An 18338-nucleotide genomic window follows, 5' to 3' on the forward strand; every position below is an offset into this window, starting at 1 on the left:
GGACAGCTAATCAGCCATACCAGTGATCGTCCTGGAGATTAGTTTATCGTCTCCACCTCGTGTTGAGATTAAAAGTTCACAGTTCAAACCACTGTAAACCTGCAGCTGCAGCTTCACGTCTTTCTGGTCTGATGTGTTTTTTTCTTAACCCATCATTTATACATTTTGCTCAAAAGGGGCGGTTCCGGCAGGCTGACACCCTCCCTGACCTCACTCCAGGCGGTAACTACTCACTGTGCAAGGTTAGGTAACACAATTATCTCTTATAGCTTCTCAAATCACATCCCTCTCTTAACATAAACCCTTTCATAATTTTTCATTTTATATGCACAACACAGAGTATGTAAACTTCATACATGTAGTGGGTATATGTTCCAAGTTACAGTATTTCCTTTATAACATTTTTAACGTCATCACAAAATAACAAACAAAATGACATTAGTGCTCTATAGATTGCATCTGATCATTCCCCAAGTTCTATGTTAGAAGTATTGTTCCAGTATTCGCAGTAACATGTTAGAGTTTCAGCAGGAAAAAGTCTGTTGAAACAAGCACATTCCTTTGGTGAATCATGAGAGCGCACACTTGAATCTTCTCCCTTGATTTACAACAGGGTGGGATTTGTTGACCCCCACTAGTTCTTTACTTCCCTCTCTAGGGTGAGAGGGGATCTGATTGAAGTTATTCATTGCAAACCTGATCTGACCCATTTGGATTCTCTTGGACAGTCATGACAACCCCTGTCCTTCCGCCTCCCTGTGATATTCTCCAGTGTGACAGTGGTGGATGGGCTGGAGGTCCTGGAGATGATGAGGGTGGTTAAAGGTCTAAATTGCTTCTCATGATGAGAGAGCAAAGCCCACAGCCCATCTGAGCATTGACAGAGCCCACAGCCCTGCTGAGCACTGACAAAGCCCAGGATTCCCCTCCTGAACCTGAGTTCTACTTACCACGCGAGCTGGAACTCTGTCTTTGTCTGTATCCCTATATAATGGCCTACTTTTGAGCACAGCCCATAGGGCTCTGGTCAGAAGTAGGGTACAATAGGGTACAATAGGGTGCCATTTTGGAGGGTGCCATTTTTATCACATACAGTACTGTAGAATTAAGATCCCTTTAAATAGGGATTTGCTTTAAACAGGATAAAACTCAGGGTAGAGACTAAGCTCCTTGAGGTAAGGTCAAACATTCATATTCATTCAGACTTCTCCTCGCCCCAACACTCGTATTCCCACTCTGTCTTCTCCGCGCCTCAAAATCAAGTGATATAGACACTGGCACAACGCACCACGTCGGCAGGCAGAAACACACACGTTCACACACAGACCCTGAGATTATTAACAGCACAACACCTATCAATACGTGTGTGTGTGTGTGTGTGTGTGTGTGTGTGTGTGTGTGTGTGTGTGTGTGTGTGTGTGTGTGTGTGTGTGTGTGTGTGTGTGTGGATTAGTGGCTGGGCTTGGAGGGGTTCAATTGCGTTGATGTGTCAGGTCCAGTAATGGAGAGGCCCTGCAGGACAATATCAGCTGTTACTCACTGGGGCTACGTTCCAAATGGCACCCTATTCCTTATGTTTTGAGGGTATGTCAAAGACTATAGGGCCCTGGTCAAAAGCAGAGCATTATATAGGTAATAGGTTGCCATTTGGGACGTACACTGGATGTATGGCTAGGCCAGGTAGAGGGGCTGATTGAATCTTTAGCTACCACAGTTACTCATGACCACCTCCCATTGACACACATTGTACCAAATAAGCCTTTCTCCCATCTACTGTCTATAACATCACACACACACAATTAGATTGTGTCTCATATCAAATACGATCTCTCAACAGAACAGATAGCGTTCTAAAACTGTGTTTATGTCTGTGTGTATGTGTTTTCTAGACAATTATGACACTGTGCATACATGAGCATACATGAGAATAGAGGTGACATCATTAACACAAAACTTGTATAGAGGAACTTTGGTTCACATCACCAAGACATACACACCTGTCTACATAGCAAAAGTTTTAACTCTTTTATATATTAAATATATTTAATGTCATGTAAAATGTATTTCAGATACATGTAAATACATTTGCATCTTTACTAAAATTGCATGTAATGCCTGACAATATTCCAGAAATGCATGGCTATGAAATCTAGTCTACAGGGTGGCCAAAGTGCTTCCTAATTCAGCTACTTAAATTATTATTTACATATTGGTCAATGGAGATACTTTTTTGGGCCACAAAACCAAAACTTTGGCAGTGATTTTAAATTGTGATGGTGAGTAAAAAAACAGCAACTTTGATTTCACCTAATTTTAACATTGAGATAAAGAGCACATGTTCAACTCCATAAAAAACTATTTTTCTCTTCAGCCTAATTAAATAATGAAAAAATCTATGAGTGGTATTATATGGCTACAGTGGATAGTTAGCCGTATTATGGTGCGTTCGTAACTAAGTGGGAAGTGAGAATTTACCACATCTGGGAAAAATCCACTTGAATGGCACTCCAACTGGTAACTACTAGTTAAATCATCCATGATCCCTTGAGACAGGGGGAATGGAAGCTTGTTGTGTGCAGTGGGGATGCGCAATTGAATGCAAGATTCACAAAAATTGTTGAATTGTTAAAACATTTCTAGCCTGTCTATCTATGGGTAACAGGGTTGATGTGTTATGCTCGACCCACTCAGTTTTCCACCACAAAACACCAGAAAAATACCAAAAAAGTAGAACCAGACTCCCTGCTTTTACACTATGATTTGACTATTAGACTCATGTTTATTTTGAAAGAAATATGTTAAAAGGAATAGTTTCACCATATTAAAACAAGAGTTAAATTCATGTAACAGTGTTGACCTTAAATAGTGAGTTTAGTGAGATAAAATATTCCTAGAAGTCACGTAATGAGTGTATTTTGTGTCCCTTTGATATACTAAGTAGAAAAGCCTGCTATATGATTTGAAGTGCACTTTAATATAGACCACATGAAGAATTTAATCAATCTAATTTTCAATATGAATAAAAACTTGCTAAAGTGCCAAAATTCAGCATTTTGACATGCACCCCCGGTACACATTACACGGAACCCAAACCGGCCGCGTGCGTGGGTCATCGTGCATACATTTATTTTGTCCCCCCACACCAAACGCGATCACGACACGCAGGTTAAAATATCAAAACAAACTCTGAACCATTTATATTAATTTGGGGACAGGTCAAAAAGCATAAAGCATTTATGGCAATTTAGCTAGTTAGCTTGCACTTGCTAGCTAATTTGTGCTATGTAGATAGCTTGCTGTTGCTAGCTAATTTGTCCTGGGATATAAACATCGAGTTGTTATTTTACCTGAAATACACAAGGTCCTCTACTCCGCCAATTAATCCACACATAAAACGGTCAACCGAATCGTTTCGAGTCATCTCTCTTCCTTCCAAGCTTTTTGTTCTCTTGTCTTTATATTGCGATTGGCAACTTTCAAAAATTAGGTGCATTACTGCCACCGACCTCGTTCGTCTTTCAGTCACCCACGTGGGTATAACCAATGAGAAGATGGCACGTGGATACCTGCTTCTATAAACCAATGAGGAGACGGGAGAGGCAGGACTTGCAGCGCGATCAGAAATAGAACTGATTTCTATTTTAGCCCACGCTCGTTGGCGCACGCGAGCAGTGTGGGTGCAATAATTTAATAACATAGATTTCGAAATATATTTTGCAACGCTCGCACACGCGACGTGAGAGGTGTGGTCAGCCTGTTAGGTTCTGCGCGTTGGATGTTGGTTGCAATGCTCTTGTCAAGTTTGTTTGTGAGTGCCATATCACAAGTCCCTACTGTACATGACCAATAATGTATCATGTTTGCAGTAATTTTTGTAGTAATTTAAATGCATGTTAGTGCTTTTGGTATGTGTCAAACACAATAAAAATACATTTAGACAAAATATATTGTAGCCACGGCAGCCTATTAGAAGACTTGGAGGCGTGTCTTGTTGGGGGCGTGGCTTTCTTACTTTTTGGCTTGATTGTGACACCAGTTAATGTGTTATGTTCTGTTCTGTGATTAAAGGTTAACGTGTTCTGCAGTCTTAATGAGACTGACATAAGAGCATGTGATACCAAAGAGCCTACTAAAGTGTAATTGTTAAGACATTCACCATTTCTTTACAATATGATTTGGCCAATATTTATATTTGCCATACATTTTAATTTAAAAAAAATATTTCTTACAAATACATTTAAATGCAGAAAATATTCACACCCCTTGACTTATTCTACATTTTGTGACTAACCAAATTGACAGAGTGAAAAAAAGGAAGCCTCCGCAGAATACAAATATTTCAAAACATGCATCCTGTTTGCAACAAGGCACTAAAGTAATACTGAAAAAAAAATGTTTTACATAAGTTTATAAATACATTCGAACATATATTATGCAATGTATTTAACATGTATATATACTATATAAAATGTATATCACAATATATGTTAAATGCAGTGGAAAATGTTTTTAAAAATACATTCTGAAATACATAATTTTGTTTATTTTAGAGTATATTTTCACATGTATTTAAATACATTTTGAAATGAATAAAAAATACATTATTTGGCCAATTTCTAATATTTCATGTATTTCCCCCAAAAATGTATCCTAAAATATATTTTAAATGTATGTAACGATTCTCTAGCTCTTCCTCCTCCTCGGACGAGGAGAGGAGAGAGGGATCAGAAGACCAATGTGCAGCGAGGTATGATGACATGAGTTTTAATAAAGTAAGACGAAACACAAACACTTTAACAGACTACAAAACAAMWAAACGATGTAGACAGACCTGACTTGAGAACTTACAATAGACGAAGAACGCACGAACAGGAACAGACTACATACATGAACGACAAACGAAACAGTCCCGTGTGGTAACGAATACAGACACGCGATACAACCACCCACAACAAACAATGTGAAACAACCTCCCTATATATGGTTCTCAATYAGAGGAAAACGTAAAACACCTGCCTCTGATTGAGAGCCATACAAGGTCAATTAAACCTGACACTTAACATAGAACAAACACAGACTGCCCACCCAGCTCACGTCCTGACCCACTAAACACAACTATACAAAAGGAAAACAAGGTCAGGAACGTGACAATGTAATTTTTTCCTGTATGAGTTAAGTACACAAAAAATATTCGTATGGCTCTAATGCATGCATTTCCTTTATGGCCCTCAGTCACTATATTCTGTGATGTAGAATAAGTTATAAGGTCTGTGAACATAGATAAAAACATCCTCATCTGAATAAGCTACATTTACAGCATTGTTAGCAGCATAACTCTAAGGCAGTCCACCAATCTCATTACTGCCATCACTTGGGATTAATGATATTCCCGCCGAGGATTTAGGTTCAGCGTGTGTGTGAGAGGGAGGCCTTCACAATACGTGACGTCCATGCCTATCCCCACCTTGTCTCACCTTGCCACTGCAGCGCCCTTCCTTCCTTCCTCCTCCCCCAATTCCCACTAAATCTCTCCCAACATTGGCTCTCCAGTGAGGATTCCCGCTCCCTCTCTTATTAGATTCTACTGCTCACCGGTTGGCTGGGAAGAAATGGCCTGATTCTCCAAGAGGTGAACCAGAGGGAAAAGGAACAGTCAGGGGAGGGAAGGAGAGAGAGGACTGTGGATGGAGAGGCATAGTAAAGAGATAGAGAGGAGGGGTAGATGATGATGGTGATGGTGATAAGTGAATTTAGCTGTCTATGAACAGTTTGGGTGAAGATTAGGTGAACGATAATATCTCTAGTTCCAGTCTTTCTCTCCTTCACAAGGACAAACCCTCTCTAAGCATCTTCACTGCCAGTGCTGTGTCCTGTCTGTTAATTGGTAAAGGACGACAGTGATTAGTTTGCTATTGGATGGTCCTGCCCAGTGTGAATGGGCCCTGCCACAGTGTGGAGTCTTGCTGGGGCTGTGTGACTGTGGCTGGCTGGCTGTCCTTCCATGTTGACAGATTTATTATGGTCTGTTTGTCTCTGTTTACCCAGACAAACATTCACTCTGACTGGAACAGAAGTAAACACATTTCCTTGTGTGTGAGTAGCTGGCAGCTAAGGCTGAAATGGAGCTTGATGACATCATCAGATATCGGCTACCCATTGACTCTGAAAAACTCAGATTTTCCATGTGTTGAGACACACACACACACACACACACACACGCACACTTTTTGCCCTGGGCACATAGAACTGGGGACTCAGTACAGGGTCCATAAAGAACAGCATGTTCTTTTGGGGATAATGTTGTTGGGAGCATACTATGAGACAGATCCAGAACAAAAGGAGCGCAAAGGAAGTCATGTCTGTGCTGACCCAGATATGTTCTCCAGGCAGAGGGGCGGACAAGAAGGACAGGGAAATGACAAAGGGCACGGTGATCCGATTAAACCTGGCCTCAACGCTCCGCTCACCGGTAAAGGCCAGTTCTGTCTACAGTGTCTCGCTCTGTACATTGACTCCCTCTGACCGAATGTCTCTCTCTCCCTCTTCCCTTGTGATTCAAATGGGTTCTAAGCTAGCAGCAGACAGAAAGAGTGGCACGAGGGAGAGGTAGAATGGGAGAGGTAGAGTGGGAGAGAGAGGAGAAGGAGAGAAAGTAAAGCGTAAGAAAGAAAGAGGGACATGGTCCAGTCAGCTGAAGAGCGGGATATACAGCATAGAGAAATGAATAATGGAGGGAATGGGATGGCTGGTGACAGGCCATCCAGAGTGGAGATGAATGGAGAAGCATATTAAATGAGGGATGAAAGAGAGAGAGAGAGCGAGAGAGATAGATTAATGAGTGGTCGTTGGGCTGTCAGGGGCATGAGATATGGGAGATACTGGGGGTGACTGGTTGTCCAGTCCCATAGACCCTGAGGCTTGGCCTGGCTGCACACAGATGGTACCCTATTACCTATATAGTGCACTGCTTTAGACCAGGGCCCAAAGGGAATAGGAATATGGGTGACAATTGGGACACAGACATACAGTATACAGTACCTGTCTACAGGCATAGAGAGAGACAACTCCCTACAGGAAGCCATGTCTGACAGTGACACATACTGTACAACAGAACTGGGTTCAAATATTAATAGGGTTTGCTCTAGCATGCCTGGAGAGCCAAATGGGCAGGGTTTGCTCTAGCATGCCTGGAGAGCCAAATGGGCAGGGTTTGCTCTAGCATGCCTGGAGAGCCAAATGGGCAGGGTTTGCTGGTTTTGGCACTATTCTATTGATACATTATCCAGGTAAGCCTAATCAAGCACAGATAAAGTATTTAAAATTATTTAAAATATTATTTGAATCCAGGTCTGCTGTACAAAGGTTATCATATTGCATGTCGAACTACATACTTGGCATATTCATTAGTGTAGTTTATTTGCATTATACAGGCCATGACATGTCATAGACATGCATATTAATACATCGAACTCATTCTTCAATCATATCAACCTTTTAATATTGTTCTGGGAAAAGTGCTTTAGCTATTTACAATAAACTCCATGAGCTGTGCAAGCAAAAGTCAAATAAGAAAGTAAAAACGATGAGTGTAGGCCTTAATGCACATGGCTCAGTGTGTGTGTGTCTGGGCCTATGCTGTGTTCCTGACAGAGTTCAATGCTATGTTTGTCTGTGCTTGTGTATATCAGTGAGTACGTCCTACATGGCACCCTATTTACCATATGGCTCTGGTCAAAAGTAATGCACTATATAGGGAATAAGGTGCCTTTTGTGTAATAGAAAGAGATTCCGTATTTAGAAGCTCCTGAATCCCAGTGACGCACTTCGACAAGAACGAGCTCCCACCCACCTCAGCAACACCAGTGGGTATAAATAACCAACCAGGAGCTTAGTTTAGCCTCCCAGCACCACACACTCTTCCACCAGCTCTAATTCCGGATCAATCAGTAACTATGACTCTCATCTCATCTAGTTTTAATTTTCCAAACTCACACTCTCTTTCTCTCCCTTCCTCCCTCCTCCTTCCTATCACCTTCACTTTCATCACTATTAAATGGGTGATGAAAGTTATTCGACAAGACCAAAAGTTTATAGACTCTCTGTGGAGTCAGAACTGCTCCATGGGTGTTAGCAGAACCTCTGTGCAAAGTGTTCTACTGGTCTCTATGGAGACATCAGACAACTTGTCTTCATCACATCTCCACAGGGGACCAGGCATTACTCATTGCAACATTGATTTGAAGAAACCACTTTGGAAAGGATGCCAAAAGAAATAGGTCTCTCTTAGAAAATACTTGTTTGATAAGGCTTACTGCTGTGCTGTGTATACAACCAGCCATAGCCAACTGTACAAAATTATTTAACCTATCAAAGTGTCACTAGAGGTCACACAGAGATGGGGTTAAAATGGTACTGAAACCTTCAAAGACCCATGAAATAAATCCCAGTGTCATCAAGTTTATACTGTTAACGAAAAAATTTGCTCAAGATATGTCAGTTGAAATACTTGTCGTCCATATCTAACAAAGAAAATACTGAACACTAACATGAGGGGATGCAGTGGTATTATATAAACGATAATGTGGGATACTACATGAAGGAGAAGATAGAGAGTAGTACTGTTTCAAAATCTACAGCATAACCCTCTATAAATTGTGTCTGCATGGACATAAACAACAAACTGGATGCGATCAAGGCAGCCATTTCGAGCTCAATGCTGAGTCACTTTGTTTTTGTGAGGTCAACTCTGTCATTCTCTACTCTCCATGGCTCTAAATCTGTCTCCCTCCTTCTCCCCTCTAACTCTCCCCTCTCCCTCTATCTTTCTCGCTCTCTACTCAACGAGAGTTGCTTTTGAAATGTTTACTTCTAATCTACTCCCATAAGGGAGAGCATTGCATCATTAGCTCTCTGAATACTGTTGGTCATTGCCTAGGGTGAAATCAGATGACTGAATAAAGAGGAAATGAAATGCGAGAATACATAGTTTCACCACTCATCTGGCCGTATACAACCTACTGAAAGAATTCCTTTCAAGCAAAAACAATATATAAATACAGACCGTGTAGAGAAACAGTTTCTTAACTGACCTGTCATCCGTTGTATATTACTTTGACCTGCAAAATATTTTACAATTCATCAATGGGTGATCAATAAATCAATAGCAATACCATTACTACTTGGATTTGACGTACAGACAGACATAAAACACAGAAGTTGAATAAGACAGGCTGTTTATGAGGGTGAAATGATTGCTTGACCTGGGAGTCAAGGTTCCTGACACTGGCTGCTTTACTGCACAGTTGCTTCAGGTCAGGGTCAAACTGTAGAATCTCTGGGTCTACTTTATGATGATGACTCAGTGCCCTGTCACATCATCTAGAAAGAGGAGGGATATACCCAGAGTATACCAAACATTAGGAACTCCTTCCTAATATTGAACACACAATTCGTCGGAGCATGGACTCTACAAGGTCTCGAAAGCATTCTGCAGAGATGCTGGCACATGTTGACTGCAATGCTTGTTGTGTCAAGTTTGCTGGATGTCCTTTGGGTGGTGGACCATTCTTGATATACACGGGAAGCTGCTGAGCCTGAAAACCCCAGCAGCGTTGCAGTTCTTGACACAAACCAGTGTGCCTGGGAGCTACTACCATACCCCATGCAAAGGCACTTAAATCTGTTGTCTTACCCATTCACCCTCTGAATGGCACACATACAAAATCCGGGTCTCAATTGTATCAAGGCTTAAAAATCCTTCTTTAACCTGTGTCCTCCTCTTCATCTACACTGATTGAAGTGGATTTAACAAGTGACATCAATAACGGATTATAGCTTTCACCTGGATTCACCTGGTCAGTCTATGTTATGGAAAGAGCAGGTGTTCTTAATGTTTTAATGACTGGTCCAGTAATGACCTAATCACACCTGAACACTTGAACTGTGTATCCTGCTTATTTAAGCCTCAGGTTTAAAAAACATCCCATCATTGAACTGTGTATCCTGCTTATTTAAGCCTCAGGTAAAAAAACGAACAGATCTGAATCCAGTCAAAAATGTAAGTCAATTTGAATTACCTGCAGCACAACAAATCCATGGAGCAGACAGAGCAGGCTGCTGGGCCTCATAATGGACAACAGCAAAAGTCTGGTGATAAGTTGTAACAAATCTTATAGTGCTTTGGCCTGGGCCATAATGCTAGAAAATAATAATAATAAATAAAATAAGCTATAAAAATATGCTATAAAACAAGAAATTATGCAAACAACTATCTGTATCTCATGAAAGAGAAAATAATCAGTTATGATTTTAAAGCTGACGTTGTAATATATATATATACAGTATATACAGTCTATATACATACATACAGATATGGCCACTGCCAACTAATCTAATCTCAGTGCTTGACTTGGACTGAAATAGGATATGGAAATCATTTTGGGTGCCAGTACTGTTTATATTTAGGAGCTCCACAATACTTTTGAAATAATATTCTAAGATGAACAGGAGCTCAAGCAGTAGAACATTTGAGGTGCCGGTACTCAGTTCCGGTGAGCTCCTGCCACAAGTCAAGCGCTGTCTAATCCACAACATTTTCATCTAATGGAAGTGAAGTATTGAACTCTGCAGACAAATGGAAATCTCAACAGCAGCAGAACAAGCTACACCCGTCTACAGAACCATGCACTATTATAGATGAATGGACTCTGTCTTGAGGCAAACAGGCAAATCAATACACCCATCCTCTCAGAAGAAAACATTGCAATCAGCTTTTGTCACAATACTGATTCCTTCTGGTATCTGTCAAGTGATGGGATATTGGTGTCATGTTATCACTAATACAGACAATAAGGTTGTGTCCCAAATGGCATCCTATTCCCTGCATAGTGCACTACTTTGGAATAGGGTGCTATTTGGGACACAACGAGACACTTGGAGAGAGAGTCTTACTGCACAGACGTCTGCAGGCAGATTGTCAGATGAACTGTCAGAGGACAATGTTTAGATCTTACAGATGAGATTAAGTGACTTTCCCAGCCGACCTTAACTATGGGCCTAGGCTCAATTTCACTCAAAGCTCCTTGAAGTCAGTCTGCATCTTTTGAAATGTCACATCTAATCCTCCCTTGAGTAAGTGTGCCAACAAACACGCGCAGGCAAGCGCATACGCCAAGGTTTTTATAGTTTGGGGGTTTTATATTATTTATTAGAATGTATATCTATTTTTTTACCCCATTTTTTTCTCCAATCGCGATCTTGTCTCATCGCTACAACTCCCCAACGGGTTCGGGAGAGGCGAAGGGCAAGTCATGCGTCCTCCGAAACATGACCTGCAATGCGGTGCGTCTTAACACCCGCCCGCTTAACCCGGAAGCCAGCTACACCAATGTGTTGGAGTAAACACTGTTCGACTGATGACCGTGGTCAGCCTGCAGGCACCCGGCACGCCACTAGGAGTCGCTAGAGCGTGTAAAGCCAAGTAAAGCCCCACCGGCCAAACCCTCCCCTAACCTGGACGACACTGGGCCAATTGTGCGCCGCCCTATGGGACTCTCGGTCACGGCTGGGATCAAACCCCAGGCTGTAGTGATGCTGCGATGCAGTGCCTTAGACCGCTGCACCACTCGGGAGGCGTATGTTTTCTTTCTACTATTTTGTTTCTTTCTTTTTCTTTGAAATTCAGTTTAGTTTCTATCAGGTTTCAGGTATGACCCAGATGCAGACAGTGCTGAAGAAACAAAAGTTTATTTCTAGTACAGGGGCAGGCAAACGACAGGTCAAAGGCAGGCRGAGGTCAGTTATCCAGAGAGGGTGCAAAAGGTCCAGAGCGGCAGGCAGTCTCAGGGTCAGGGCAGGAAGAGGTCAATCATCCAGTGAGGTGAGGCAAGGTATAGAACAGCAGGCAGTCTCAGGGTCAGGGCAGGAAGAGGTCAATCATCCAGTGAGGTGGGGCAAGGTATAGAACAGCAGGCAGGCTCAGGGTCAGGGCATGCAGAAAGGTCCAAACTGGGAAGGACTAGAAAACAGGAGCAAGAACAGACAGGAGCAGGGGAACAAACGCTGGTAGGTTTCACGGAAGAAAAAAAAACTGGCAACAGAAAAACAGAGAACACAGGTATAAATACACAGGGGATAATAGGGAAGGTGGGCGACACCTGGAGGGGGTGGAGACAAGCACAAAGACGGGTGAAACAGACCAGGGTGTGACAGTTTCAGTTTGTTTTTAGACCTGATTTGCTCATTTTTATTTTGTTTTAGTTGTATAAAAAATATTTCTGTTTAATTTTTATATTACTGAGTTACATGTTTAGTTTAGTGTTATGGACAGAAAGCGTAGGAGGCTAGGAGACATTTGTGTTGTATGTTTTTTTTGTGTGTTTTTTGGGGATGTCACTTCTTGCAACTGGGGGGCCAGTAATACATACGATGATGAGTCAGGTCATACTGTAGGTTAGGTTTAAATTATAAAGTCAATCTCAATGTGATTTGGATTTAAAAGCAATAGTGCCGTGACTGGTGCAAAAAGGTTGAAGGAAACTCTCTCTCGCCTATGTTTTTAACCTTAGTAGTACATGTAAGAAGAATCAAGTTAGTTACCTAGATTATTTTTTCCCCTTTTAGCGATAGCTAGTTTCAGAAAACTCAGACTCTTGGCAAAAGCAGTGACTGGGGTCTGGGATTAATGACAGACTTTCTTGGTCACTTCGAAAAGGGGAAGAAAAGCATTTCCGGAGGGGTCCACTTCGGACAGACAACTCCCCCTACAAATCATGAGGCAGACATGCCAGAACATCACGATTCAAAAGTTTGCAAGTGAAACCTGAGGTGGTTTAAGTGAAGATAGTTGATGCAACTAGGCACTTGCAAAATGCACAGTTTAAAAATAACCTCCATTATCGCCATCTTGCTAGTTACTATTTTGTGTCTGGGGGATGTGGGAAACAAGGCAGTGACGTAGGCAGTGACATAGTTCCTCTATGCCAAACTGTATCTGTTCAGACGTGTATGCCGGAACATTGGCACATTGTTTAATCAAAACTCATTTTGTTAGGAAATAGACTTTTTCCATTCAAACTCCTGAGAAGGGGAACTGCAGTAGGACATAGAACAGATAAAAACCAATTACACACAAACAATTGCTGTGATTAAACGAGAAAGATTGAAGCACACAATAGTAAAATAATCAACACCACAATTAAACCAAGAAAAATGACCAACATTTAGACTGAAATTAAAAACCTATTAATTACCTTCAAAACAAAAATGGTTTGGTTTAAACTGAACAGAATATGGTGCATAGGCGATTATGTGAGTAAGACTAATATAGAGAAGGAGGTGTGTGGGAGTTTACTTGCATGTAAACATATGGACATACTGTAAGTGACAATGTCTGTGTAGGAGGTGAGTGATTGAGGGTGAATGGGTCTGTGTTTCGATATTTGTCTTCATGCGTCAGAATGAGGTATTAAAATACCTGAAGCAGTGACCCACCTACCTGTTTAAGTCATCTGTGTCCCAGTTCAAAAAGTCTGTGCGTGAGAGAGAAATGTATGACCATGAAGCATGACCTTCCAAAAATCATGGACCCCCAAACCCCCATTTTCCCATAACTGACTGTTCATTTGGCTGTTTTAATACCTTCACGTTTCACCCTCTGATTTCTTTCCTCTGACATATTGATCCTGTCTAGGTCATCCGCTCTGCTTGCTCTCCATCTCTTCTCCTCCCCTTTTCCCTCCCTCTCTCTTCTTTCTGACCCAAATTCCCCATCAGATCCTCATCAAATTCCCCTCGTCCCTGGGGAGGCGAGTGTGAAAAACCTCATTACCACACATCAATAACAGTGTGATATCATGTGATACATGTGTGAAACCTCTCCCTCGGCGGTGCCCGTTTTATCCTCACATTACACCAACCTGCACTATGATAGGAAAAAAACAAGCTCTTTACACATCCTCATCTCGTTCTCTTTCTCTCTCCCCGTCCCTCCCCCCACTCAGGACTATCACTATGTGGCACAATGTCTCCCCCTAAAGGGAAACGGAGAAGAAGCCTGTAACTGGAGGAATGGAATCGCAGCCTACATTGCATTACAGATGTAAGAGATAGGAGACACTGATTTCAAAACTGAATCGAGACTAAGAAAGGCTCGAACTGCCTGATCCAAATTGAGCCTCCTGTCAATCATGTATGCCTACCCAACCAACAGTAGATACTATCAGTAGAACTGAAATGGACAAGAACAATACAAACCGCTTACTTGAATCTTGAAGGCCCAGTGCAGTCAGAAATGTGATTTTCCTGTGTTTTCAATACATTTCCACACTATAAAAGGTTGGAATAATACTGTGAAATTGTGAATAATTACCTTTTAATGTAAGATCTGTTTGAAAAGGCTGCCTGAAATTTCAGCCTGTTTTGGTGGGACGGAGTTTTAGCCTGCCTGAATAGATCAATAAGAAAGAGTTCCAAACCTCATTTAAATGTTTCCCCTCCCCACTCAGACCACTCCCAGACAGTCATAGCAAAATTATTGCTTAAGAAATTGTTTGTTTCTTTTTGACCAGTTTAATTAAAAACAATCACAGTAAGGTACTTAATTGTTACCCAGAAATTATTTCATATTAGCTGCATTGGACCTATAAAGTGGTTTCAGTGTGTTTTTGAAGTGTAAATCAGGGGAGATAACATATTTTTCCAGTACACTTGATGAGAAATGCAGCATCTCCAATCCCAGTGAATCCCTCACTATCACGGAGGAACCCAGACGGACAGGGCAGCCCACTCAGCATGCAAGTGTGTGTGTGTGTGTGTGTGTGTGTGTGTGTGTGTGTGTGTGTGTGTGTGTGTGTGTGTGTGTGTGTGTGTGTGTGTGTGTGTGTGTGTGGTGTGTGTGTGTGTGTGTGTGAGGGGTGTCACTTGTATCCCTGTCTGTAGTGAGGGAAGTCTTTAAGGTTAACTATTGGAGGTGTGCATTACAGCAATCTGAGGCCTCGGTGTGCTGGATCCAGCTATTCAGTTGACAGTCAGGGCTCTTCTCACTCAGTTCTTACAGAAAGGCCTCTCTGTATTGCCCCATCAGATATAATCACAGGTCCCACCAACCAGAGAACAGAGCATGTGTACACACACAATGGGGTAGTTAGATTAATGGGGTTCACCAGGCTATGGCCGCCACGTGACGGGTCTAAACCAGTGATGGCGTAACGCCTTGCTCAAATCAAACTAGTATCTGTGGCCACCACAGATAGTCATGCAAGGCAGCATGACGGTCTTTTTAGAAACATATATCATATGGCTGGGAGGGAGGAGAAGGACGGGATCATTCAGAAACATATAAATATGGCTGGGAGGGAGGGAGAAGGACGGATCATTCAGAAACATATAACATATGGTGGGAGGGAGGCGAAGGACGGATTCATTCAGAAACATATATCATATGGCTGGGAGGGAGAGAAGGACGGATCTTCAGAAACATATAACATATGGCTGGGAGGGAGGGAGAAGGACGGATCATTAGAGAACATATATCATATGGCTGGGAGGGAGGGAGAGGACGGATCATTCAGAAACATATCTATATGGCTGGGAGGGAGGGAGGCAGAAGGACGGACTAATTCAGAAACATATAAATATGGCTGGGAGGGGCAGGAAGGACGGATATTCAGAAACATATATCATATGGCTGGGAGGGAGGGGGCAGAAGGACGGATCATTCAGAAACATATAACATATGGCTGGGAGGGAGGGAGGGAGAAGGACGGATTCAGAAACATATATCATATGGCTGGGAGGGAGGGAGAAGGACGGATATTCAGAAACATATATCATATGGCTGGGGGGAGGGGGAGAAGGACGGATCATTCAGAAACATATAACATATGGCTGGGAGGGAGGGAAAGGACGGATTCATTCAGAAACATATAATATGGCTGGGAGGGAGGGGGGCAGAAGGACGGATCATTCAGAAACATATAAAATATGGCTGGGAGGGAGGGAGGGAGAGGACGGATCATTCAGAAACTATATATATGGCTGGGAGGGAGGGAGAAGGACGGATCATTCAGAAACATATATCATATGGCTGGGAGGGAGGCAGAAGGACGGATCATTCAGAAACATATAACATATGGCTGGGAGGGAGGGAGAGGACGGATCATTCAGAAACATATAACATATGGCTGGGAGGGAGGCAGAAGGACGGATCATTCAGAAACATATATCATATGGCTGGGAGGGAGGGAGGCGAAGGACGGATCATTCAGAAACATACATCATATGGCTGGGAGGGAGGGAGGCAGAAGGACGGATCATTCAGAACATATAACATATGGCTGGAGGGAGGCAGAAAGGACGGATCATTCAGAAACATATATCATATGGCTGGGAGGGAGGGAGGCAGAAGGACGGATCATTCAGAAACATATATTATATGGCTGGGGAGGGAGGCAGAAGGACGGATCATTCAGAAACATATAACATATGGCTGGGAGGGAGGAGGCAGAAGGACGGATCATTCAGAAACATATACATATGGCTGGGAGGGAGGGAGAGGACGGATCATTCAGAAACATATATCAATTGCTGGGGGAGGGAGGGAGAAGGACGGATCATTCAGAAACATATATCATATGGCTGGAGGGAGGGAGAAGGACGGATCATTCAGAAACATATAACATATGGCTGGGAGGGAGGGAGAAGGACGGATCATTCAGAAACATATATCATATGGCTGGGAGGGAGGGAGGCAGAAGGTCAGCAGATAAAGCTTAATATGCATGTTCATCAATGGCATGTGAAAACCCTTGAATTCTAACTCATTTCTCCACTTGCGTGAACATACCTCTCTTTGTTTTGAGCCGACATCACCATCGGCTTTGAACAGGGCAGCCGGCTCATGCCAGGGAGGCAACCAGGTTACCAAAAGAATGGAATTACTTTGAACCTGTGGCAACTTCACCCACCCAGTGCCATGGGCCAGCTTAAACAAATTCCCTCCCTATCAGGACAAAGATCCAATCAAATCAAATGTTATTTGTAGACCTTACAGTGAAATGTTTACTTACAAGCCCTTAACCAACAATGCAGTTAATAAAAATGTGTGTTAAAGTATTTACTCAAATAAACTGAAGTAAAAAATAAATAAATACAATTATAATTAATAGAAAATAACAAATAATTAAGGCGCAACAATAAAATAACAGTAGCAAGGGGGTACCGGTACAGAGTCAATGTTCAGGGGCACAGGTTAGTCGAGGTCATTTGTACATGTAGGTAGAGGTGACTATGCATGAATAATAAACAGAGAGCAGCAGCGTAAAAATGGGGGTGGGAGGGGGGGACAATGCAAATAATCTGGGTAGCCATTTGATTAGGAGTCAGGAGTCTTATGGCTTGGGGGTAGAAGCTGTTAAGAAGCCTTTTGGACCTAGACTTGGCGCTCTGGTACCGCTTGCCATGCGGTAGCAGAGAGAACAGACTATGACTAGGGTGGCTGGAGTCTTTGGCAATTTTTAGGGCCTTCCTCTGATACTGCCAGGTATAGAGGTCCTGGATGGCAGGAAGCTCGGCCCCAGTGATGTACTGGACCGTACGCATTACCCTCTGTAGTGCCTTGTGGTTGGAGGCTGAGCAGTTGCTATACCAGGCGGTGATGCAACCAGTCAGGATGCTCTCGATGGTGCAGCTGTAGAACTTTGAGGATCTGAGAACCATTGCCAAATCTTTTCAGTCTCCTGAGGGGGAAAAGGCGTTGTCGTACGACTGTCTTGGTGTGTTTGGACCATATATTTTGTTGGTGATGTGGACACCAAGGAACTTGAAGCTTCCAACCTGCTCCACTACAGCCCCGTCGATGAGAATGGGGGCGTGCTCGATCCTCCTTTTCCTGTAGTCCACAATCATCTCCTTTGTCTTGATCACATTGAGTCTCCCGGGTGGCGCAGTGTATAGTCTCCCGGGTGGCGCAGTGGTCTAGGGCACTGCATCGCAGTGCTAGCTGCGCCACCAGAGTCTCTGGGTTCGCGCCCAGCCTGGGCTGGGTTCGCGCCCAGGCTCTGTCGCAGCCGGCCGCAACCGGGAGATCCGTGGGGCGACGCACAATTGGCATAGCGTCGTCCGGGTTAGGGAGGGTTTGGCCGGTAGGGAGGGTTTGGCCGGTAGGGATATCCTTGTCTCAGTATGTAAAAAATGTAATAAAATGTATGCACTCTACTGTAAGTCGCTCTGGATAAGAGCGTCTGCTCTTGGCCGGTAGGGATATCCTTGTCTCAGTATGTAAAAATGTAATAAAATGTATGCACTCTACTGTAAGTCGCTCTGGATAAGAGCGTCTGCTA

Source organism: Salvelinus sp. IW2-2015, linkage group LG4q.1:29 (assembly GCF_002910315.2).
Source record: "Salvelinus sp. IW2-2015 linkage group LG4q.1:29, ASM291031v2, whole genome shotgun sequence".
NCBI classification, from domain to species: domain Eukaryota; kingdom Metazoa; phylum Chordata; class Actinopteri; order Salmoniformes; family Salmonidae; genus Salvelinus; species Salvelinus sp. IW2-2015.